Below are 26,698 nucleotides of genomic sequence, written 5' to 3'. Positions count from 1 at the left end.
CTGATTGGTCCAAAGAAGACAGGAAAAAGCAACATCATCACCACGGTAATTGCAGCCCCGTTCATCCTGGCCTGGACAGTGCCGCCTGTGGTGGAGCAGCACGGGGATCATAGCGACGTTTCCGTGCTGACCAGCTTGTCGCGCTCCTCGTCGTTGACGGTTATCTCGATGTTTGGAGGAAACTCCTCATGGCTGCAGAAACAAGGACACAGTGAAACCGATCAGCCCGCGGAAGTCAACGTGAACAACGCCTTTCAAACCTGCGTACCATCAACTGAAGGACACATCACGCCAGGAACGCATACTAATAACCTGGTAACACCAATCAACAACAAATTGTAAAAAACTACACCTAGTGAAGCTTTGATTCTAATCCAATTGCATTTTTTTCTGCGAATCTGATTGGTTAAGTGTGTGAGATTTCAGACCGTATAATCAGGGTAACAGTGGCAAAACATTCGACCGTTTCACATTTGGATTGTACAACTACCATGTCCTGACTGGTGTTCTGAGATGTCATCCCTGTTCTCCGCACAAATGCACATGCACAATATTGTCGGAAGCAGATCTGTCGATTATGTGACGAGACGCACAATTCGACAGAACACCAGCTGTGCACACTGCTAGCTGTTACAACTTTTAGCAGAGAGTGAGAGAAAGTCGCGTACTGCCGCTGCTGAAATGGGTGAATTTAAGCTACGGTAAGTATTGATGTGGATTACCATTTCACATTTGATGGATTTTCATGTTTGATGGATTACTGCCGCGCATTGCCTCAGCGACGTTGCCTCAGCTCGATGGTATGCCTTGCCAACCGAATTATCTACAGAAAAATAAACTGTGCAAATGATGGAATTCTATTAGAATGGGAAAACCTCCTTGTGTCTGATGATTGTGGACGTTCATGCGATTATACGTTCGCAAATAGCCATTTTACGGCTCCACTAACGCCTCGCCATAAAAATCCTTTTCACTGGCTCCACTTATGTGTCGCCGGTAAAGCTCAATTTGCGACCGTATAACCAGCATGAATGTCTGCAAATCATCAGACACAAGGGGGTTATTCCCTAAAGCCTGGTTCACATGACAGGTATTTAAAAATTATCTTTAGTTTCCAAAACCTGAGAGACCACACACGTGAAGATAAAAAATCGTGGTTTGGTCGTACAGTGTGTGGTGTCCAGTCACACGGTATTACAACACCACCACACATGAACAGATTAACACATGAACATTACAGTTCAGACAGGAAATCTCACAAAAACTCTCGAATATTAAACGTGACTTCAGAGTAAACAAACGGAGGTACTTTGTGGACTACTTTAAAACAGAGGAATAAACGATACAAAAAGAAAAAGAAAGGCGTTCCTTAAAGGAGTGGATACAGCTGACCACCGGACTTTCGGTAAGTCAGAACAGCTGTTTTGATTTTATTTTCCCGCTCCGTATGTCTGTCACCTCATTTTCTGATTGGCTGCACATCACATTCAGCAGGCTGTGAGGCTCGTTGTGGTCGGAGGACACAACCAACGTGTTGAATATCCCCGATTTGCTATCGGGAGCGCTCCTGACGCCCTTCCGAGCAGATCGGAGCGCTCTGAACACACCACACAACGACAGGAATATCTGATAAGATATCTTTGACGTCATCAGATTGTCGGGGTTGTCCTTAAGAACTGTTGGAAGGGGAAGATCGGGTCGATATCGCCTAATTATCCTGCCGTGTGAACCCGGCTTAAGTACCACGAAAAACACTTAAACCGTTATTCATGAACTAACTCTGACCAGCTGTCCAGTAATGAACAAATATCACGCGAGTAACAGTGAAATGTATTTTTTTTTTTTTACTTTCTGATTAACTAACTGAAGTTTTCTCTTCAGATGCAGGAAACACTAGAACCCGTGCGACATCTTGACGTTCTTTAAAGACGTCAGGCTGATCACGAGGAGAGACTTCTTTTAACTGACGCTGCGTTTCAGACCTTTGCTGCCATCAGTCTTCATGGAGACTGACTTTCCAGATGCTGCTTTTTGGCCACTTCGTCTGTGATGTGACCTCGGAGGGGTCCCACGCTGCACGACACATGCGAATTACCACCTGATGTAATGACCAAACCCAGCCACGGGGTCAGTGTGTCCTGAAAACAAACTTACGATCCTTTGCAGCCTTTGATCGGGATCTTGATGAGGTTCCTCTACCAAGCTGGTTCTTCATCCACTTCCTCAATCACCTGCTGAGCGTCCTGAAGGACACACAGATTGAGTCAGCGAGCTGATAGAGCTGAGGCAGTGGTGGGCACAGATACAGATAAGATAACTGAAAAAGTTATCTTTGATAAAGATAAACCAATAAACCACCCAAAAAATGTATCGGAAGTTACAGATAATCGATAACCGATAAATTCCAGTGTTGTCCTCTGGGACTTTTGCAGTTACTAAGAAGCTGAAATTGATTTTTAACACGATCAATTTGGAAAGCATCAAAAGCAACCCGATGAACAAGAATGTTTGACTATGCTGCCCCCTGTAGAAAGCAGCACAGACAAATCCTGAGAGCACCCACAAAATCAGCTCTCTACTAATCATAATCATAATTTTTCTTTCAACATTGTCCCCTGCTGGAAGCTCTTGTTTACTACAGCACTCCCAGCACAGAGACACACCAAGAGCAGCCATAAACCAGCTCTCTATCAATTTCAACACGCCGGTCAGGCAGAGGTCTTGAAAAATAAGTCATACTAACTTATGGTTTTTTTGAAAATACTGACAGAATAACTCCATTAATGTCAATTCTGTCATTTGTAACAAAGTTAAAATATAACATTATATCTTTTAATGTTGAATAAGGCACTAATTCTGATGGTTTTGTAACAAACACAGACCGCAAAGCATTCTGGGTAAAGGTGCTAAACACTGATTGGTTCAGTCATTCATTATGTAAACCCAACACATTAATGTGACGTGTGTCATGTGTTGGTTTAAAGATAATGTGCTTTTGTAAAATATTCCATTTTTTATTTGTAAAAACAGGCATTTTTACGGAGCCCTGGAAGTGTCATCGCAATTGCATGTTTTAAAACTTTGATGATGTTGTAAAACGTGCACTCAATATTAGTAAGTAAGTAAGTAAATTTATTTATATAGTGCCTTTCACAGACATAACTCACAAAGCACTTCACAGGTTAAAATGTAATAATAAATAATGACAACAGATAAAACAAAAGGACAAGGTTAACAATTGGTCAGTTCTGAAAAGCCTTATCTTGACACATAAATGTTGGCTTTACACTGTGCGTGTTTTGGCCATTTTTCAGATGATTTTTCATTCGTGCGAGAATTTTTTGGACCGAATTTCAGGTTAATCACGCGTTTTAACATCTCACGACCACCTCCTGCTGCTAAAAGCTACAAGCATCCAACCGCAGAGCTGTCTTGTAATGTTTTTTTGTTGTTGTTGTTTTGTTTTTAAACTTAATTTGTAAAAAAAAAAAAAAAAGCCAAAAAGTTGATTTGACCACCATCTGTTATAACCGGGTTAAAATAAATAGAACACTGCCATCTACTGGTACCCAGATCTGTTCTGCCATGAACACTCCTGGCCAGTAGATGGCAGTAGCGGCCTTGTAAACTTGTCAAACAAAATTCCAGATAATCCGTGTCTGTTACATTTTAAGATGCATGGAATTTAACAAACGCAAATACAGTAATGTCTATAAACCCAGAGAATATATTCACAAGAGTTTTAGGCACTAGAGTTTAATGCTGTCATCTGTGGAGCCTGAACAGAGTGTCTGAAATGCATTTGTCCTGTCGTGAACGTCTGAGATTACCTTATGCTACCCATAATGCATTGCTGCCTGGCACAGCATGTGCTCACAAAACCTTAAAAATTAGCACATTACTTTAAAACGAAAACATATATCTGATATTTTCACTTTATAAACTTCAGACATAACAATAATTTTAAATAACTTGTCCAAAATGAGTAGGTTAAAATTTGCACCATAAGTTAAAAATGTATGCCTCTGGATGACTTGGTGATATTGCGATTATATCAGTATGGTATTAAAGGAAATGACTTTTTTCACCACTTCTCCTTTGCTTACAGAGGATAGAGTGGTTTCTGTTTGCAAAGAGTAGAACAACATACCTATTAGGAAACTTTTAACAGGTAGGTCTCAACTGCTTTAATAGTTTTAAAAATGTTTTTCACTGTTCAGCTTAGTTTACTACGTTATCGGTCTAAAAGTTATCGGACGGCAATTCATCGGAAGATAATTAGTCCGATGATGGTTTTTAAATTTATCTAAAAAGATAATCTAATAATCAATCAATCAATCAATTTTTTTATATAGCGCCAAATCACAACAAACAGTTGCCCCAAGGCGCTTTATATTGTAAAGCAAGGCCATACAATAATTATGTAAAACCCCAACGGTCAAAACAACCCCCTGTGAGCAAGCACTTGGCTACAGTGGGAAGGAAAAACTCCCTTTTAACAGGAAGAAACCTCCAGCAGAACCAGGCTCAGGGAGGGGCAGTCTTCTGCTGGGACTGGTTGGGCTGAGGGAGAGAAACCAGGAAAAAGACATGCTGTGGAGGGGAGCAGAGATCGATCACTAATGATTAAATGCAGAGTGGTGCAGACAGAGCAAAAAGAGAAAAAACAATGCATTCATGGGAACCCCCCAGCAGTCTACATAGCATGAAAACTGCTGCAGAAACATATCTTCGATAATTTATCTGTTATCGGATTATCGAGACGTATGCCCACCACTGGCTGGAGGTCTTTAAAAGACTTTTTTGCTGGCTCACCACCTTCTTCTTTTTGTCGTCATCTTCTTCTTCTTGCTCTCTGGATCAGGTCATCCGCCAGCTCAGCTCTCTCTGGTGAAGCAGAAGTCCAGAAGCTGTCCGGCGAACACCAGAGCCAGCTCCTGCACAGAGAGCGGGATATTGTCAAAGTCAGCAGTCGCGGTCCCGTTGAAGTTCACGTTGAGTGCTTCCAGTCTGTCTCACCATCATGGGGAAGATGATGGCAGCGGGTGAAAACTTTATGACCCAGAGGATGATCAGGCAGGTCAGCTGGACCACAGTGAAGATATGGACCTTCCACAGCGGGACGTAGCGTAGATAGATCAGGTCTGGCTGGTGTTTGGCTGGCATGCCGAACAGCGTGATGCGGTCGAACATCTGCATCAGGACAAACATGTTTTTGACGTCACCTGTTCGTGAAGTTGACCTGCTTTGAACTGTTTTGTTCAAGATCTTACAGTTTGTTGCGTATCGTAACAGCACTGCGACCACCAGGATTAATAAACCGTGGATCTGTTTCACATTAACCAGACACTGAGAAGTATGGTGTCCGCGGCTCACTCAGGTCATAACTTTTGGATTCCCGCGAGCTCAGTGTGCACGCACACCCACACACACACACACACACACACACACCGATGTATAGATTCAACTTTACAACGATGTATATCACAAAACTTTTATTTTACAGAATAAAAGTAGTTTGCCTGTTGGAAATTGTCTCATTACGTAGTTTGTCCAGCAAAGTTGTTTACAATGCTGTCAATCATGCATGGCTGGGACCCCATCCCCCCCGTCACATTAGTTACAAGAGATACGAGGTCTATTAGAAACTAACCAGCAGTTTTATAAAAAAAAGAAAAAAAACTATATGGATTTGAATCACATGCGATTACACCAGACATGCTTGAACTCTCGTGCGCATGCGTGAGTTTTTCACACGTGTCGGTTGACGTCATTCGCCTGTGGGGCAGGCTTTGAGTCAGCACTGTTCCAGCTCTCTCGCTGAAATCCTTTGTCTGAGACGATCCTGGAGACGGCGCGCGTTGCTTATTCAAAATTTTTTCAGGACCTGTGAGGGATATCTGAGTGGACACTAGTCGAGAAATTCAGCTTGGTTCTCGGTGAAAAGTTAACGGCTGATGAGGAGATTGTGGAGTTTCTTTCGCTTTAAGGACAGCTCACAAAGTGGATCGGCGTGGCGCGGCGCGGTCAGGAGGTGGCGTCCGCTGGCTGTTTCAAGCTGAAAACTTCCACATTCAGGCTCTGTTCACCAGGTCATCGTCAGAGAACAGAGAAGTTTCAGAAGAAGTCGGCATTGAGGAGTTTATGCGGACATTCCACTGTTAAAGGACATTTTGCAATGCACAAACATTGCCACTGGGGGGCTACTGCTTTAACTTTGGCCTGCAAACCATTGAGAGCTGAGCTACTTTTCCCCCACCCTTTGCACCAAATTAATCTGAGGAGTTGATCTGCCCTGCTTGTTTAACTCTAAGTTTTTCTTCGTAAGGAAGACTATCAAATGGCTTCATCAAAATCCGGTCCACAACATTCAAATTGTCTGCCATTATGTGCAGCTTGCTACCTAGCTAGCTCGCTAGCTGGGACTGGCGCGAGGCTAGTGTTGAAGTGTGTCCGCCTGTGAGTGCTTTGGACGGTGGAGGAGCTCAGCAGCACCCGCTGCTCGGTAGGGACAGAAACTGCGATAGAAGTCAGAAAGAGTGATAGAAGTCAGTCTCCAACACACAAGCAGCTACAAAAAAAAAAAAACACCAGAAATAGAAGCTCGATTTGTCGCTAGTCGTTTTTAACAAAAGAAAATGCTGCTAAGAGGATTAGGAAAGTCTCCGGTTCACTCAGAAACAGAATGAAAATTAAAAAATGCTCCCACGGACGGTTTACACCAAAAGATCGTTGATTCGCCTCATTGTCGCTGTCAATCAAAAAGGGATTCAGCCTCAGACAGATCATCCAATCATCATGCAGAAGCTGAGTGTCCGGGACAGCCGAGGCCCGCCCACTGCCCCATAGACCGCCAGACACGCTGAGCTGCCCGTGGGCGGGACAAAGCCCAGCATTTATGCCAATGACTCGTCTCGTTTCGCTGCATGCTTTGTGTCGCTATTGAAGTCTGTAGACGCTCAGCGTCCACACTGTTTTAAAGCACTGTGAAGCTGCGGGTTTGAGTGAGAGGAAAGCCGCGTCGTGACCAGTGATAAGAAGCTGATTCTGAATAAAAGCTGAGCGCGTTGTAGCGCATATTTAGTCAGTAACATGTACACACACAGTATATATTTGATCACTTATTTTTTTGACATTTTAGGGGAAGCTGAGCTTCCCTTGCAGTCGCCTCTGACTTTAAGACACCTAAAGCACTTTACACTAACCGAACGGAGCATTTCGCAAATAATGACAACAAAAATTTGTAATATTGTACATGCAAACCTACCTTTGTCTTGTTGTTTTTTCTCGTCTTCCAAATTCTTCTTTTTTCTTTTCTCCGCTCGAGAGGGATAATTTCTTTTCTGAGACAATACTTGCACTCACTTCCTTCCTTGCGATTAGTCATCGACCACCTGACCCAAGCGGTGAATCTAAATTTGCCCAACGGTGGCAGCAGCCAACAGGAGGCATCAATTAACCTAGTATTGGTATTTTGTCAAAATGAATTTATTTTGTTCAGGTGTAATACAATTTAGTTTAAATTATTCAATATTATTTTAAATTTCATGTATATAGTACTTTTTATCACAAGGTCTCAGTGCTCTTGGGGCCCCCTGGTGGCATGTAGGCCCTAAGCGATGGCGTAGTCGGCGTATGCCTTGGGCCGGCTCTAATCATGGTGTTCTGTGGGCCGCTGAAGAGGAGGTACTGCTGGCCCACCACCAGAGGCCGCCCTGCCTGAATGGCGGGCTTCAGGCACGAGAGGGCGCAGGGCCGCCTCACAGGATCAGCCTCATCATCTACTCACCCGCCATCCATAAAGCCGGGCAGCAACTCCACCTCCCTGCTGAGATATCAGTCTACCCGTCAGGTAAACTCTCAGCCATTTTTGTGCTGTACGCACGTATTGTTGCATCTGAACTTTTGCAGTCGTTACCTTTCAATTCAGTTAAATTCAAATTTATTTATATAGCACATTTAAAACACAGCTGCAGCTGATCAAAGTGCTTCACAATAATAGCAATACAAAAGTGTAAAATATTAAAGGAAGGAATAAAAATAAATAATCTAAAAATACAGAGCAAATTAGCACCTTTTGTACCAATACCTTTTGTATACTTGCAGCTAGTAGCCGAGATAGTGGATAGTGGAGGAGTTGACGTACTTCAATCCTCACTCCAGACTTGATAAGTGATACATAGGCACTGCACGTACTGTGTTCCTGTGTTGGAGGTGGAGGTTTTTCCCTCAGGAAGGAACTGAACTGTTTGCTGGGTGTGCACACACCCACCATAACCTTTTTGCTTCCGGCCAGCAGTACCAGATCTGACAGGCTGGAGATGGTGGCCACCCTGGAGACTCAGGACTTGGCGACTCCGGTGTGTTTCAGATCTGCTGGCAGTGGAGATCGTGTGGGACCCGGCTCTTCTCTGGACAGACGTCTTCTATCCTCGAGCCTGCCCACATACCTTTTGTATACTTGACTGTCGTACTAAATCTGCATTGTCTGTATTCCGTTGTGCACATTTCACAACATTAAATTGTTATATTTTGGCTCATCCATTGTCCGTTCATTTACCCCCCTGTTGTGGATCCGTGTCACTACACTTTCCCAACAGATTATCTCGGCCAGCGTCATGGATTCCGAGGGGCGTCAACCATCGCTTGAACAGCCAATGGAAAAGCAAGGTGCACAGGCGCCAGCAGGAGCGTGTTAGGTGAATTGCAGCAAATCTTAACCACTTTCACTGCTCGGTTGGACTTAGTGACCGAGCAGAGCGTGACAGCCTCATCCTACTCAATGTAGGATGGAGGCTGTCACCGCGCAGGTGGAAGCGGCGGTGACATGGCTGCAGCACCTCCTCCTGCTGACTGGTGCCGAATACAGATATTCCAGTGGTCGTTCAATGAACCCCCCCCCCCCCCCCCCCCCCCCGTCCCCTGAAGCATACATAAGTCCCCTGAGCGGTACGGAGGTTGTGTAGAGACATGCACAGACTTCTTAATGCAGTGTTCGCTCGTCTTTGCACAACGTCCCATCCCGTCTGCTCCCCTCCACAGCATGTATTTTTCCTGGTTCTCTCCCTCAGCCCCAACCAGTCCCAGCAGAAGACTGCCCCTCCCTGAGCCTGGTTCTGCTGGAGGTTTCTTCCTGTTAAAAGGGAGTTTTTCCTTCCCACTGTTGCCAAGTGCTTGCTCACAAGGGGTCGTTTGACCGTTGGGGTTTTCTGTAATTATTGTATGGCCTTGCCTTATAATATAAGGCACCTTGGGCCAACTGTTTGTTGTGATTTGGCGCTATATAAATAAAATTGATTTGATTTGAGTTGATGTACGCGTCGGACTCCAGCCGGGTGGCTTATGTCGTGAATTTGCTTCGAGGAGAGGCACGCTCCTGGGCTACGGTGCTCTGGGAGCAGAACTCACGGCTTCTATCAGCATATACTGAGTTTGTGAGGGAGCTCAGACGGTGTTCGATCACCCAAATAGAGGCGAGTGTTATGTGGGCCGCTGAAGAGGAGGTACTGCTGGCCCACTACCACCAGAGGAGCCCGCCCTGCTTGGAGCCCGCACTCCAAGCAAGAGAGGGCGCCAACCCAGAGAAGTGACAGCTGTCACTCATCACACCAGCTGTCACTCAACTAACACCACTATTTAAGCCGGACTGTGCAACTCCACCTCCCCGCCGAGAAATCGACTACCATTAACAAGGTAATTTCTCTGCTGACAGACACTGTGTGTGTTAACCTGAACTTCTGTTACACGCCGTTTTTCCTGGAGTTGTTCCTTGCTGAGGGATTGGCGTTTGGTGTGACAGCGAAGACTTCGCCTCACATCCCAACCCAGATAAGTGGTTAAACCAGGAACTGTAACGAGTGTGTGATTGGAGGTGGAGGAGCTCCCTCCTAACTGTGTATGGACTGGTGAATTACTGAGTGTGCGGACTCACACTCATACATCTTATCTCTGCTTTCTGCCAGCAGTACCAGGGTCGACAGCCGAAGACAGAGGGCCACCTGGGGACTCGGGACTTGGCGGCTCCGGTGTTCTTCAGAACCGTTGGTGGTGGAAGCCGTGTGGGACGCGGCTTCTCTCTCGTCAGGGGTCTTCTATCTTCGAGCCTGCCCACATGTCACCTGGTGTTAATTGACTGTGCAAATTCTGTGATTTTAGTTGTGTATTATCACACATTAATTGGTTACTTTTTGGCTTACTCATTGTCCGTTCATTTGCGCCCCCTGTTGTGGGTCCGTGCTACGACACCTTCACAACAGGATTTCTCGCCAATCGTCATGGACTCCGAGGGCGTCAACCCGAGTTTGAACGGCCAATGGAAGAGCCAGGAGCGCAGGCGTCAGCGGGAGGCGTGTTGAGTGAGCTGCAGCAAATCTTAACCGCCTTCACGGGCTCGGCTTGGAATTAGTGGCCGAGCAGAATGTTCTCCTTAAACCGGAGGGTGGAGGCTCTCACCGCCAGGGTGGAAGCGCGCGATCAGGGCGCTGCTGCAGCCACTCCTCTGGCTGGTCCTGGGCCTGTAACAGACGTTCCACTGGTCGTTCAACGACCCCCCCCCCACCGTCCCCTGAAGCATACATAAGCCCTCCGGAATCGTACGGAGCCTGTGTTGAGACATGTGCAGATTTCCTCATGCAGTGTTCGCTCGTCTTTTCACAGCGTCCTGTCATGTACGAGTCAGACGCCAGCCGGGTGGCTTATGTTATTAGTCTGCTTCGAGGAGAGGCACTCGCCTGGGCTACGGCGCTTTGGGAGCAGAATTCACGGCTCCTAACGTCTTATGCTGAGTTTATACGGGAGTTCAAACCAGTTTTTTGAACATCCCAACAGAGGCGAGACCGCTTCGAGCGTGCTGCTGTCAATGAGACAGGGGCGCCGCAGCGCAGCCGAGTATGCAGTCGACTTCCGCATCGCGGCAGCGAGGTCCGGCTGGAATAACGTTGCGCTCTGCGCCGCCTTCGTAAATGGACTGTCTCTGGTCCTAAAGGAGCACCTGCTGGCTAAGGAGGAACCGCGGGATTTTGACGGGCTTGTCGATTTAGTTATACGCTTAGACAACCGTTTGAATGAGCATCGTCGGGAGCAGGCCGGGGGGCGTGACCGGGCACGAGCCGTCCCTCCCCCTTCCGGTTCCGAAAGGGTGACGTCGTCCCACGCTTTCACTGCCAGAGAGCTCCGTGTGGCTACAGCTCCCCCTGCTGAGGAGGCTATGGACACGAGCAGGGCCAAAATAAAAACAAACGTCAGACAAAGGAGGCTGGCCCGCGGGGAATGTTTTGTCTGCGGCTCTTGTGAGCATATGCAGAAGGACTGCCCCAAAACGGTCAAACTACAACGCCCGTCCTTAGAAACTGGGCTAAGGGTGGGTCATAACACGCACGCGTGGGAAACCCCGCAAGTCTGCACGAATCCCAGTAACAATCCTTTGTGGGATTTAACCCTTCACGCCCCAGCACTGGTAGACACGGGGTCGGAAGGGAATCTGCTAGATAGCAGATGGGCAAAGGAAGTAGGGCTCCCCCTGGTGGCTCTGCCGGCACCATTGCAGGTGCGAGCACTAGATGGCACCCTGCTTCCATTAATTACACATCAGACACAGCCAGTGACTTTGGTTGTGTCTGGAAATCACAGGGAGGAGATAGTGTTCCATGTAACACCTTCTACCTCCCGAGTGATTTTGGGCTTTCCATGGATGGTGAAGCACAATCCCCGGATAGATTGGCCGTCCGGGTTGTGACGCAGTGGAGCGAAACCTGCCACCGGGAGTGTTTAGGATCCTCGGTTCCTCCCGGCACTACGGCTAATGAGGAGGTCAAAGTCCCCCCCAATCTATCGGCGGTGCCAAAGGAGTACCATGATCTTGCTGACGTTTTCAGCAAAGATCTGGTGCTCACTCTTCCCCTGCACCGACCGTACGATTGTGCCATCGATTTGGTCCCGGGCGCTGAGTACCCGTTCAGTAGGTTGTACAACCTCTCACGTCCGGAACGCGAATCAATGGAGACCTACATCCGGGACTCCTTAGCTGCCGGGCTGATCCGGAACGCCACCTCCCCGATGGGTGCTTGTTTCTTTTTTGTGGGTAAAAAAGATGGCGGACTCCGTCCATGCATTGATTACAGAGGGCTGAACGAGATCACGGTTCGCAACCGATACCCGTTACCTCTGTTGGATTCAGTGTTCACGCCCCTGCATGGAGCCCAAATTTTCACGAAATTGGATCTTAGAAACACGTACCACCTGGTTCGGATCCGGAAGGGAGACGAATGGAAGACGGCATTCAACACCCCGTTAGGTCACTTTGAGTACCTGGTCATGCCGTTCGGCCTCACTAACGCCCCCGTGACGTTCCAAGCATTGGTAAATGACGTCTTGCGGGACTTCCTGCATCGGTTCGTCTTCGTATATCTGGACGATATACTCATCTTTTCCCCGGACCCTGAGACCCATGTCCAGCATGTACGTCAGGTCCTACAGCGGTTGTTGGAGAACCGACTGTTTGTGAAGGGCGAGAAGTGCGAGTTCCACCGCACTTCTTTGTCCTTCCTGGGGTTCATCATCTCCTCCAACTCCGTCGCCCCTGATCTGGCCAAGGTTGCGGCGGTGAGAGATTGGCCCCAACCAACAAGCCGCAGGAAACTACAGCAGTTCCTCGGCTTTGCAAATTTCTACAGGAGGTTCATTAAAGGTTACAGTCAGGTAGTTAGCCCCCTGACTGCCCTGACCTCCACCAAGGTCCCCTTCGCCTGGTTGGATCGGTGCAAAGCCGCGTTACAGGAGTTGAAAAGCCGGTTCTCGACTGCACCAATTCTGGTGCAGCCTGATCCTGATCGCCAGTACATAGTAGAAGTGGACGCCTCTGACTCAGGGATAGGAGCCGTGCTGTCCCAGAGCGTGGAGGCTGATAAAGTTCTCCATCCTTGTGCCTTTGTTTCCCGCAGGTTGACCCCAGTTGAACGGAACTATGACGTCGGCAATCAGGAGCTCCTCGCGGTGAAGGAGGGCTCTTGAAGAGTGGAGACACCTGCTGGAGGGGGCATCGTTGCCCTTCACGGTTTTCACGGACCATCGGAACCTGGAGTACAATCCGGACCGCCAAGCGGCTGAACCCCAGGCAAGCCCGCTGGTCTCTGTTCTTCGGGCGCTTTGACTTCCAGATCACGTACCCGCCCCGGGACCAAGAACCAAAAATCAGATGCATTGTCCCGGGTGCACGAAGAAGAAGCCAAGGCGGGGCTGTCGAACCCCACCGAGACCATCATCCCCGAGTCCACTGTCATGGCCACCCTCACCTGGGACGTGGAGAAGACCGTCCGGGAGGCCCTGACAAGGAGCCCGACCCGGGGACCGCCCCAAGAACAGATTGTACGTCCCACCAGAGGCAAGAGCTGCCGTATTGGACTTCTGTCACGGGTCCAAGCTCTCCTGTCATCCCGGAGTGCGTAGGACCGTGGCAGTAGTCCAGCAGCGCTTCTGGTGGGCGTACCCTGGAAACCGACGTCCAGGGACTACGTCCAGGCCTGTACCATCTGCGCCAGGGGCAAGGCAGACCATCGGAGGACTACGGGACTCCTCCAACCCCTGCCGGTGCCTCATCGCCCCTGGTCTCACATCGGCCTGGACTTCATCACGGGCCTCCCGCCGTCCCAGGGCAACACCGTAATTCTCACGATAGTGGACCGGTTCTCCAAGGCGGCCCACTTCGTGGCCCTCCCGAAGCTCCCGACGGCCCAGGAGACGGCAGACCTCCTGGTCCACCATGTCATGCGGCTGCATGGGATACCATCGGACATCGTTTCAGATCGTGGTCCCCGGTTCTCTTCGCAAGTGTGGAAGAGTTTCTGTAAGGAGCTGGGGGCCACCGTGAGTCTCTCGTCCGGGTACCACCCCCAGACAAACGGCCAGGCAGAGCGGGCCAACCAGGAGCTGGAGCAGGCCCTTCGGCCTGGAGTCACCATCTGGCCTGGAACGAGTATGCCCATAACAGCCAAGTTTCGTCTGCTACCGGCCTCTCCCCTTTTGAGGCATGTTTGGGGTACCAGCCCCCATTGTTCCCGCTGGTGGAGGGAGAGGTCGGTGTGCCCTCGGTCCAGGCCCACCTCAGGAGGTGCCGCCGGGTGTGGCGGGCCGCCCGCTCTGCCCTGTTGAAGGCCCGGGCGAGGGCCAAGACCCATGCGGACCGCCGGCGTTCCCCGGCCCCCACGTACCAGCCCGGGCAGGAGGTGTGGCTCTCAACAAAGGACATCCCCCTCTGTGTGGACTCCCCCAAGTTAAAAGACAGATACATCGGACCATTCACAATCCTCAAGATCATCAACCCGGCCGCAGTGAAGCTCCAACTCCCAGCTTCACTGCGGATCCACCCTGTATTCCACGTGTCCCGTATCAAGCCACACCACACCTCGCCCCTCTGTGCACCTGGACCTACGCCGCCTCCTGCCCGGCTCATCGACGGGGAGCCTGCTTGGACAGTCCGCAGGCTCCTGGACGTCCGTCGTAAGGGCCGGGGGTTCCAATATCTGGTGGACTGGGAGGGGTATGGACCTGAAGAACGCTCCTGGGTGAAGAGGAGCTTCATCCTGGACCCGGCCCTCCTGGCCGATTTCTACAGAAGACACCCGGACAAGCCAGGTCGGCGCCCGTTGAGGGGGGGGGGTCCTGTTATGTGGGCCGCTGAAGAGGAGGTACTGCTGGCCCACTACCACCAGAGGGCGCCCTGCTTGGAGTGCGGGCTCCAAGCACGAGAGGGCGCCAGACCCAGAGGAAGTGACAGTTGTCACTCATCACACCAGCTGTCACTCATCTACACCACTATTTAAGCCGGACTGCAACTCCACCTCCACGCCGAGAAATCGACTACCATTAACAAGGTAATTTCTCTGCTGACAGACACTGTGTGTGTTTAACCTGAACTTCTGTTACAGCCATTTTCCTGGAGTGTTTCCTTGTCTGAGGGAATTGGCGTTGGTGTGACAGCGACGGCTTCGCCTCACATCCCAACCCAGATAAGTGGTTAAACCAGGAGCTGTACGAGTGTGTGATTGGAGGTGGAGGAGCTCCCTCCTAACTGTGTATGGACTGTGAATTACTGAGTGTGCGGACTCACACTCATACATCTTATCTCTGCTTTCTGCCAGCAGTACCAGGGTCGACAGCCGAAGACAGAGGCCACCTGGGGACTCGGGACTTGGCGGCTCCGGTGTTCTTCAGACCGTTGGTGGTGGAAGCCGTGTGGGACGCGGCTTCTCTCTCGTCAGGGGTCTTCTATCTTCGAGCCTGCCCACATGTCACCTGGTGTTAATTGACTGTGCAAATTCTGTGATTTTAGTTGTGTATTATCACAACATTAAATTGTTACTTTTTGGCTTACTCATTGTCCATTCATTTGCGCCCCCTGTTGTGGGTCCGTGCTACGACACCTTCACAACAGCGAGACCGCTTCAAGTATGCTGCAGTCTCTGAGACAGGGGCGTCGGAGTGCGGCCGAGTATGCAGTCGCCTTCCACATCGCGGCAGCGAGGGCCGGCTGGAATACTGTTGCACTCCGCACCGCCTTTGTAAACGGACTGTCTCTGGTCCTTAAGGAGCACCTGGTGGCTAAGGACGAGCTGCGGGATTTAGACGGGCTTATCGACCTGGTAGTACGGTTAGACAACCGATTAGCAGAATGTCGACGGGAGCGAGACGAAGGGTGTGGTCAGGCACGAGCCGCCCCTTTTCCTTCTTGGTCCGAAAGGGAGCCGTCTTCCCCACACTCCACAGCCAGAGGGCTCCGTGTGGCAACAGCATCCCCTGCTGACGTTGCTAGGGAAACGAGCAGGGCCAAAATAAAATCAGATGACAGACTGAGGAGGCTGGCCTGTGGGGAGTGTTTTCTCTGCATCTCAAAGGAGCACACACAGAAAAACTGCCCCAAACGATCAAAACAACAACACTCGCCTTTAGAGACTGGGCTTCGGGTGTGTCATAACATTCACGTGGGACATACACAAATTTCCGCACATCTCCCAATTACGATCCTGAGTGGGGATCTAACCCTTCACACCCCAGCACTGTTGGTAACGGGGTCGGAAGGGAATCTGTTGGACAGCAGATGGGCAAAGAAAGAAGGGCTCCCTCTAGTGGCCCTTCCTTCACCATTGAAGGTAAGGGCGCTAGATGGCACCCTTCTTCCTTTAATCACACACAAGACACAGCCCGTAACATTGGTTGTGTCTGGGAATCATCGGGAAGAGACTGAGTTCTATGTGACTCCTTCTACGTCCGGCGTTATTTTGGGCTTCCCATGGATGATAAAACACAATCCCCGGATTGATTGGCTGTCTGGGGTTGTGGCTCAGTGGAGTGAAACCTGCCACCGGGAGTGTTTAGGATCCTCGGTTCCCGCCGGTGTGACTGCTAAAGAGGAGGTTAAAGTCCCCCCCAATCTGACGGCGGTGCCTGTGGAGTACCACGATCTTGCTGTCTTCAGCAAAGATCTGGCACTCACACTACCCCCGCACCGTCCTTACGATTGTGCCATTGATTTGATCCCGGGCGTTGAGTACCCGTCCAGCAGGCTGTACAACCTCTCACGTCCTGAGCGCGAATCAATGGAGGCCTACATCCGGGACTCTTTAGCTGCCGGGCTGATCCGGAACTCCACCTCCCCGATGGGTGCTGGTTTCTTTTTTGTGGGCAAGAAAGACGGCGGACTCCGTCCATGCATTGATTACAGAGGGCTGAATGAGATTACGGTTCGCAACCGATACCCATTGCTCCTGTTGGATTCAGTGTTCACGCCCCTGCATGGAGCCAAAATTTTCACAAAGCTGGATCTTAGAAATGCATACCACCTGGTTTGGATCCGGAAGGGAGACGAATGGAAAATGGCATTTAACACCCCGTTAGGTCACGTTGAGTACCTGGTCATGCCGTTTGGCCTCACTAATGCCCCTGCGACGTTCCAAGCCTTGGTAAATGACGTCTTGTGGGACTTCCTGCATCGGTTCGTCTTTGTATATCTGTTGTTGGAGAACCGGCTGTTTGTGAAGGGCGAGAAGTGCGAGTTCCAACACACTTCTTTGTCCTTCCTGGGGTTTATTATCTCCTCCAACTCCGTCACCCCTGATCCGGCCAAGGTTGCGGCGGTGAGAGATTGGCCCCAACCGACAAGCCGTAGGAAGCTGCAACAGTTCCTCAGCTTTGCAAATTTCTACAGGAGGTTCATTAAGGGCTACAATCAGGTGGTTAGTCCCCTGACGGCCCTGACCTCCACAAAAGTCCCCTTCACCTGGTCGGATAAGTGCGAAGCCACGCTTAGGGAGCTGAAACGCCAGTTTTCGACTGCACCAGTTCTGGTGCAGCCCGATCCTAGCCGCCAGTTTATCGTTGCCTCTGACTCAGGGATAGGAGCCGTACTGTCCTAGAGCAGGGAGTCCGATAAGGTCCTCCACCATTGTGCCTATTTTTCCCGCAGGTTGACCCCGGCAGAAAGGAACTATGACGTCGGCAATCGGGAACTCCTAGCGGTGAAAGAGGCTTTTGAGGAGTGGAGACACCCGTTGGAGGGAGCTGCGGTGCCATTCACGGTTTTCACGGACCATCAGAACCTGGAATACATCCGGACCGCCAAGCGTCTGAACCCCAGGCAAGCCCGCTGGTCACTGTTCTTCGGGTGTTTTGACTTCCAGATAACATACCGCCCCGGGACCAAGAATCAACGATCTGACGCCCTGTCCCGGGTACACAAGGAGGAAGTCAAAACCGAGCTGTCAGATGCACCGGAAATCATCCCCGAGTCCACTATCGTGGCCACCCTCACCTGGGACGTGGAGACTGTCCGGGAGGCCCTGGCACGGAACCCGGACCCGGTGACTGGCCTGAAAGACAGATTGTACGTCCCACCAGAAGCCACAGCTGCAGTCCTGGACTTCTGTCACGGTTCTAAGCTCTCCTGCCACCCAGGGGTGCAAAGAACCGTGGCAGTGGTCCGGCAGCGCTTCTGGTGGGCGTCTATGGAAGCCGACGTCCGGGAATATGTCCAGGCCTGTACCACCTGTGCCAGGGGCAAAGCAGACCTTCAGAGAACACAGGGACTCCTCCACCCGTGCCTCGTCGCCCCTGGTCCCACATCGGCCTGGACTTCATCACGGCCTCCCGCCGTCCCAGGGCATGACCACCATTCTCATGATAGTGGACCGGTTTTCCAAGGCGACACACTTCATGGCCCTCCGAAGCTCCTAACGGCCCAAGAGACAGCAGACCTCCTGGTCCACCATGTTGTACGTCTGCATGGGATTCCATCTGACACTGTCTCCGACCGTGGTCCCCAGTTCTCCTCGCATGTCTGGAGGAGTTTCTGTAGGGTACTGGGGGCCACCGTAAGCCTCTCGTCCGGGTACCACCCCCAGACGAATGGACAGGCAGAGCGTGCGAACCAGGAACTAGAGCAGGCCATCCGCTGCGTGACCTCCACGCACCCGACAGCCTGGAGCAACCACCTGGCCTGGATCGAGTACGCTAACAACAGCCAAATATCATCTGCCACCGGCCTCTCCCCGTTCGAGGTATGTTTGGGGTACCAGCCCACATTGTTCCCGCTCACGGAGGGAGAGGTCGGGGTGCCCTCGGTCCAGGCCCACCTTAGGAGTTGCCGTCGGGTGTGGCGTACCGCCCGCTCTGTCCTGCTTAAAGCCCGGACGAGGGCCAAGGCCCATGCAGACTGCCGGCGTTCCCCGGCCCCTGCATACCAGCCCGGGCAGGAGGTTTGGTTATCTACCAAGGACATCCCACTCAACGTGGAATCCCAAAAACTCAAAGACCGCTTCATTGGACCATATTCCATCCTCAAAGGCCTTAGTCCGGCGGCAGTGAAGCTGAAGCTACAAGCTTCACTGCGGATTCATCCAGTCTTCCATGTGTCATGAATCAAACCCTACCACACCTCACCACTCTACACCGTGGAGAGATCAGTGGAGATCATGTGGAACCCGGCTCTTCTCTGGACAGACGTCTTCTATCCTCGAGCCTGCCCACACGTCACCTTTTGTATAATTGACTGTTGTACTAAATCTGCATTTGTCTGTATTCCGTTGTGTACATTTCACATTAAATTGTTATATTTTGGCTCATCCATTGTCCATTCATTTACGCCCCCTGTTGTGGGTCCGTGTCACTACCCTTTCCCAACACAAGGAATTGATCAGCTGGTTTCTGAACGCTACTGACACCATTTTTTTTTACAAGAAGATCAGGGCCGGGGGGACCCTGCGTGCCCAGATGGAACTTACGCTGCGGCCTGTTATCGACGCCTGGGAGACTGTCACTGCTTTCCGCCTTTCTCTGTGGAGGACGTCGAGGAATTATTCATATTTGGATTCATAGTAGGAGGGCTGGTAAATATTGAGTTATTTGCTGCCCTGACCTACCGGAAGAGTGGCAAGACAGCTGCCGCCAAAATCACGACCCCTCGCTTGTCCGTCATGAATTAATGAATGGGGCAAGGTGATGCATTCTCAGACTGTGTTAACCCTTGAACTCAGACGTAAATTGGACAACATCTCGGAGCAAACGCATGCCTTGCAGGAGAAGATTTCAGAGGCTGGGGAATTTTTCATAATTGGGATTTGGTTTGTTCATGTGAAGCTAGAAAAGTGTTATCACTGCTCAACCACAAACACGGCATGTTTATCAGCCTGTCAAGGATAAAATGCCCATTGTTTATCCTCCAGAAGAACCTCTATGGCCTTGGGAAGATTGGCTGCCTCTTTATCTTTCTTACTCCAGTACACAAGGACAGACAGACACACATGGACAAAGACTGAAGCATGCTCCATTTTTCGCTTTTACCTCACCTCCTGTCCCCCATCCCACACCCCATCCCGGCCACCGCTCACGCCACCCCTTTCACCTCTGGGGGCTACGCGGTTTTAGCTGCTGCAGGTCCCCGTTGCCCCCAAGCTGTTGGCGGCGCACTCTGTCGGCTCCCTGTCCCTCAGTCCTGCTCACTGACCTGTAGGGTTCCTGGCCTTCAGTCTGCTCCCTGTGACTGCTCTCTGTCCCTCAGTGTGCTCCCTGTGACTGCTCTCTCTCCATCAGTCTGCTCCCTGTGGCTCTGTCGGCTCACTGTCCCTCAGTCTGCTCCCTGTGACTCTGTCGGCTCCCTGTCGCTCAGTCTCCTCACTGTGCCTCTGTCGGCTCCCTGTCACTCAGTTTGCTCCCTGTGACTGCTCTCTGTCCCCCAGTCTCTCCCTGTGACTCTGTAGGCTCCCTGTCGCTCAGTCTGCTCCCTGTGACTCTGTAGGCTCCCTGTCCTTCAGTCTGCTCCCTGTGACTGCTCTCTGTCCCACAGTCTGCTCCCTGTGACTGTGTCGGCTCCCTGTCACTCAGTCTGCTCCCTGTGACTCTGTCAGCTCCCTGTCCCTCAGTCTGTTCTCTGTGACTCTGTCGGCTCCCTGTCGCTCAGTCTGCTCCCTGTCCCTCAGTCTGCTCACTGTGACCCTGTCGGCTCCCTGTCACTCAGTTTGCTCCCTGTGACTGCTCTCTGTCCCCCAGTCTGCTCCCTGTGACTCTGTAGGCTCTCTGTCCCCCAGTCTGCTCCCTGTGACTCTGTCGGCTCCCTGTCGCTCAGTTTGCTCCCTGTGACTCTGTAGGCTCCCTGTCCTTCAGTCTGCTCCCTGTGACTGCTCTCTGTCCCCCAGTCTGCTCCCTGTGACTCTGTCGGCTCCCTGTTACTCAGTCTGCTCCCTGTGACTGCTCTCTGTCCCTCAGTCTGCTCCCTGTGGCTCTGTCGGCTCCCTGTCGCTCAGTCTGCTCCCTGTGGCTCTATTGGCATCCTGTCACCGTCTGCTCTCTGTGACTCTGTCGGCTCCCTGTCGCTCAGTCTGCTCCCTGTGGCTCTGTCGGCTCCCTGTCACTCAGTCTGCTCCCTGTGGCTCTGTCGGCTCCCTGTCACTCAGTCTGCTCCCTGTGACTCTGTCGGCTCCCTGTCGCTCAGTCTGCTCCCTGTGACTGCTCTCTGTCCCTCAGTCTGCTCCCTGTGACTCTGTTGGCTCATTGTCCCTCAGTCTGCTCACTGTGACTCTGTCGGCTCCCTGTCACTCAGTTTGCTCCCTGTGACTGCTCTCTGTCCCCCAGTCTGCTCCCTGTGACTCTGTCGGCTCCCTGTTGCTCAGTCTGCTCCCTGTGACTGCTCTCTGTCCCTCAGTCTGCTCGCTGTGGCTCTGTTGCCTCCCTGTCGCTCAGTCTGCTCCCTGTGGCTCTGTCGGGTCCCTGTCACTCAGTCTGCTCCCTGTGACTAAGTCGGGTTCCTGTCGCTCAGTCTGCTCTCTGTGACTCTGTCGGCTCCCTGTCCCTCAGTCTGCTCACTGTGACTCTGTCGGCTCCCTGTCACTCAGTTTACTCCCTGTGACTGCTCTCTGTCCTCCAGTCTGCTCCCTGTGACTCTGTCGGCTCCCTGTAACTCAGTCTACTCCGTGACTCTGTCGGGTCCCCGTCGTGCAGTCTGCTCCCTGTGACTGCTCTCTGTCCCTCAGTCTGCTCCCTGTGACTGCTCTCTCTCCATCAGTCTGCTCCCTGTGGCTCTGTCGGCTCACTGTCCCTCAGTCTGCTCAGTGTGACTCTGTTGCTCCCTGTCACTCAGTCTGCTCACTGTGCCTCTGTCGGCTCCCTGTCCCTCAGTCTCCTCACTGTGCCTCTGTTGGCTCCCTGTCCCTCAGTCTGCTCACTGTGCCTCTGTCGGCTCCCTGTCACTCAGTTTGCTCCCTGTGACTGCTCTCTGTCCCCCAGTCTGCTCCGTGTGACTCTGTAGGCTCCCTGTCGCTCAGTCTGCTCCCTGTGACTCTGTAGGCTCCCTGTCCTTCAGTCTGCTCCCTGTGACTGCTCTCTGTCCCACAGTCTGCTCCCTGTGATTCTGTCGGGTCTCCGTCGCTCAGTCTGCTCCCTATGACTGCTCCCTGTCACTCAGTCTGCTCCCTGTGACTCTGTCGGCTCCCTGTCGCTCAGTCTGCTCACTGTGACTCTGTCGGCTCCCTGTCGCTCAGTCTGCTCCCTGTGACTCTGTCGGCTCCCTGTCGCTCAGTCTGCTCCCTGTGACTCTGTCAGCTCCCTGTCCCTCAGTCTGTTCTCTGTGACTCTGTCGGCTCCCTGTCGCTCAGTCTGCTCCCTGTCCCTCAGTCTGCTCACTGTGACTCTGTCGGCTCCGTCACTCAGTTTACTCCCTGTGACTGCTCTCTGTCCCCCAGTCTGCTCCCTGTGACTCTGTCGGCTCCTGTCCCTCAGTCTGCTCACTGTGACTCTGTCGGCTCCCTGTCACTCAGTCTGCTCCCTGTGACTGCTCTCTGTCCCTCAGTGTGCTCCCTGTGACTGCTCTCTGTCCCTCAGTCTGCTCCCTGTGGCTCTGTCGGCTCACTGTCCCTCAGTCTGCTCCCTGTGACTCTGTTGGCTCCCTGTCCCTCAGTCTGCTCCCTGTGACTCTGTCGGCTCCCTGTCCCTCAGTCTGCTCACTGTGCCTCTGTCGGCTCCCTGTCACTCAGTTTGCTCCCTGTGACTACTCTCTGTCCCACAGTCTGCTCCCTGTGACTCTGTAGGCTCCCTGTCGCTCAGTCTGCTCCCTGTGACTCTGTCGGCTCCCTGTCGCTCAGTCTGCTCCCTGTGACTTAGTTTGCTCCCTGTGACTGCTCTCTGTCCCACAGTCTGCTCCCTGTGACTCTGTCGGCTCCCTGTCCCTCAGTCTGCTCCCTGTGACTCTGTCGGCTCCCTGTCACTCAGTCTGCTCCCTGTGACTCTGTCCTGCTCCCTGTTTGCTCAGATCTGCTCCCTGTGACTGCTCCCTGTGTCGGCTCCCTGTCCCTCAGTCTGCTCCCTGTGACTCTGTCCTGCTCCCTGTCACTCAGTTTGCTCCCTGTGACTGCTCTCTGTCCCCCAGTCTGCTCCCTGTGACTCTGTAGGCTCCCTGTCACTCAGTTTGCTCCCTGTGACTGCTCTCTGTGGACTCTGTCGGCTCCCTGTCACTCAGTTTGCTCCCTGTGACTCTGTCGGCTCCCTGTCGCTCAGTCTGCTCCCTGTGACTGCTCTCTGTGTCTGCTCCCTGTCCCTCAGTTTGCTCCCTGTGACTCTGTAGGCTCCCTGTCACTCAGTTTGCTCCCTGGTGACTCCCCTGTCCGTGCAATTGGATGGATAATCTGCTGCTTGCTAAAACTGCTGTCAGTACTGTACAACAAGTTTCAATAGAATCTGTGATGGCATGAGACAGACCTGGATGCCTTCGAGTGAGGACACACCCATGTAGAGGAAGACGCCGTACAGAACGGGCATGGGATGAACTGCAGACAAACAATCATAAAAAATATTAGGCCACAATAAAATTTAAATAGTCATCTTGTGCGGATCATAACCCGTCTGATTTCTTCCCCTAACATTTATGATGACGTGCTCTGCACTCGGGGAGGGAACACACAAAGTTAAGTTCAAACATCAAAGTTCACTGACCATGACACCACTGGTTCTAGCAGAGAGACATCAGAGGTGTCCAGGGATCAATGTGAGAGATGTTTCCTGTTACGTTAGATAATCCAGTCACATCCTGGGGAAAAGGTTCTATGTTCGATGTCAGACTTTAAGACCTGGAAACAAACCCCTAACATTCTAAACTATCTTCAAATATTCATCTTTTCAAACGCTGCTGGTTACAGCAAAACCAAAGAAGTGGCCGTGGTGTTCCAATACTTCCAGAGGATGGCTGTAATCTGTATTAACCTTCAGTATGGAGGTCATGAAGACTGAGCAGCCCATCAAGGTGAAGATCATGAAGCCGAGACTCTCTGTTCTCTGATGCCCAGCAACTTGGCTGATCACCGGGTGCTGCGCACCCTGACTCCAGCTTCAGACTGTTGACATGGCTGATGGAGGGCACGGTCGCTGCCAAAACCCAGGGCAGGCCCATGATGGAGCACACGCCCAGCATCACCGCCATCACCAGCAGGTCCAAGTGATAGCCACAGCCCTTCTGCAATGGAAACATTCAGACCAGGTTAAAGAGTATTGGTGACCTCAACGACCTCACATGTCTTTGGCAAACCTCAAACATACAAAGTCACATGACATTAACATCGTTCCAGATGTCAGATTTCTGTGTCTCAATTTAGGACCCAGGGTATATAGACAGAAGGATGCTGAGGATGGAGCCACCAGGCTGGAGGACAAGAGGGAGGACAAAAAGGAGGTTTATGGATGTGCTGAGGGAGGACATGCAGGTGGTTGGTGAGACAGAGCAAGATGGAGATGGATGACCTGCTGTGGTGCCCCCTAAGGGGAACAGATGAAAGAAGAAGCTTTCACTTCATTACCACCACAATTTATTCTGTGTATTATTAATCCAACTGCCAGGAGGGCCCGGTGAAGACCCAGGACACTCTGCAGGGTTCTCCCCAGAAATTTTAGTATAGCAAGAATAAAGACAAAAAAATGACATTACAATATCAAAGTTATTTTTTGCATTTTTCTGTCTAAGTTAAGAAAATAAATAACACTGAAAAGTTCAAAAATACATTAATGTTTGGACATAATATTTGCTCTCTTCTTCAAAAATGACACACTGTACCTTTAATCCAGTCAGACAGACAGGGTTTTTCTGTCATGTTGACAGTTTAGTTTCTCTTTTTAACATTTCTGAGTGGGATTGCATACTTTTTAAAAACAATATAACCCCTAATTATCTTGTTTGAACAAGAGCTAAAACTGGACTGATTTGATTGTCAAATCTGAATCAAATTTATCACAAAGTAAGTTCTCACATACAAGTAATTTGATCTGATGTCATTCGTGCATAAACAACAATAAAAAGAAAACAAAAACAATACTTCTGCAAGAAGTAAAGAAGTAAATCTGCTCTTTTAAAGATGAAATCATGGATGAAAAACTTTCTGAATCAGTTTTTCACACTTTACTGTTTCATTGAGGCTGTGTGGTGATGATGATCGTTGATTAAAATTGCTTGCTGCTTTTTTTTTTTTTTACAGCGTGTAGTGTCTGTTCATCTCTCTCTCTCTCTGTGTGTGTGTGTGTGGGGGGGGGGGTACAAGAGACTCGTCTCACAACCGTCTTATTTGAGCAAACTTTCATCTTTAAAATAATTAATAATTTCATCTGTAAAACAAAGCCTTAATGTGTCAGTAGCTACGCAGGAAGAAGAGGCTCTTTTTATTGGAAGACTCTGACGGAGTTTTGTTCTTTCACTCTTTGAGCTGCGACGCTGTGGCTCTGCTCGCTCGGCTGGCTGCCGGCAGTGGAGGGGCGAGCAGGCAGCACTCCGTTCAGCACAAACAGCCTGGCTGGATTAAAAATCTATCTGACATCACGGCGCAGTATAACGGTGCGGTCATGACGCTATAATGGCGCAGCACGGTTATTCCATTGTCTGGGGAGAACCCTGCTCTGTCATGATTACATGAAGTCCTATGGAACCTCCAGAAAAAGTTAGAGGACTTTGCCCAGGATAGGGAAGTGTGGAAAGAGCTGCCTGGTTAACTACCACTGTGACCCAGAAAAGTGGCAGAATATGAATGAATTAATGAATTAATTATTAATAAGGTTCAAATCAAATCTCAACAGTTATCTGACACTGATCTCATTAAGTTTAGTTTCAGATCACAAAAAAGCCCACTTCTTAAGACAGTATGTTCCCCAGAAAATAGTTCAACAGTTACAGTAGAACTAAATTGGTTTTTTTGGGCGGGTCAAGACCAGCCCAAACTTGCTGCAGGTCTCAACTCCAGTAACAGAGAGCAATCTAGGCTATCAAACCTTTTAATCTCATCGCTATTGTCGTTTTCTGAGATGCTCCGGGGCTCACCGGATAGTGAGAAGACAAAGAGACGTGGGAGGACGTTGTGTTTGTGTACACGAGGACAAATGAACAGCAGAAGAACGGAGCAGAGAGTCTAATCCAACAATCTCAAAGTTGAAATCAGTGTGAACGGGACGAGCGTCAGTATGAAGGAGGAGAAGAACAAATAATGAGATGCCTCAGGGAGGTGGAGCACAGCAGGCAGTGGGAGGAGCCAGGTTCAGCCAATGAAAGCATTTGGATCAAATGTCGTGATTAAACGTGGACGTGTGTGGAGATGCTGGAGTGTTCCACAGCATTTGCAGACCTTGAGTTTGTTCTCTTTGCGGTTGACGATGACGGCGGTGATCTGGTGTCCATGAAGATCAAGATGGTGGAGAGCAGAGCAGGAATAGCAGCAGCCAGCAGCGTCACCAGGGGTTCTGACCCAGAGGGGAGATGAACCAGCCTCGATTCTTTGACTTTGGCTGAAAGACACACACCACCAATCATCTTTCTAACAGATGCCATGCTGCCGCGTGCCCGACGATGCACTTCCTGTCTGTAGTCGTTGTCCAATCGCCATGTCAGTGTGGTAACGGTGGGGTTCACATGTCCCTAAGCCAACTCTAACCACTGAAATCAGGGATTACAGACCCTGAACCCCGATGACCAGTTTGATTCTTCTTCAAAATGATGTTTGTGTCACATCTCATTAGGAAACTGACCACATCATTAACCAGTCCAGTTTGACTGGTGATTGATGTCACCAGGTTGCATCACTTGATCCCATTCATTCTGATGGACAGATGAGTCCAAACAGCCTTACCTCAAAGCGGTCGGGGACATGTAGTTTTGGGTGAGGAACAACCCACCAGATAGTCCACCAACAACCAT

General features: G+C 50.7%; 1 pseudogene; it reads right to left on the bottom strand.

Moving 5' to 3' along the window:
* Positions 1-87: 87 nt before the first annotated feature.
* On the bottom strand, positions 88-26,698 carry LOC117513184 (annotated as a pseudogene).

The sequence above is a fragment of the Thalassophryne amazonica genome, chromosome 7 (assembly GCF_902500255.1).
Source record: "Thalassophryne amazonica chromosome 7, fThaAma1.1, whole genome shotgun sequence".
In the NCBI taxonomy this organism is placed as follows: Eukaryota; Metazoa; Chordata; class Actinopteri; order Batrachoidiformes; family Batrachoididae; genus Thalassophryne; species Thalassophryne amazonica.
The sequence above is the reverse complement of the archived record's forward strand: the minus strand, read 5'-3'. Positions and strand labels throughout refer to the sequence as shown.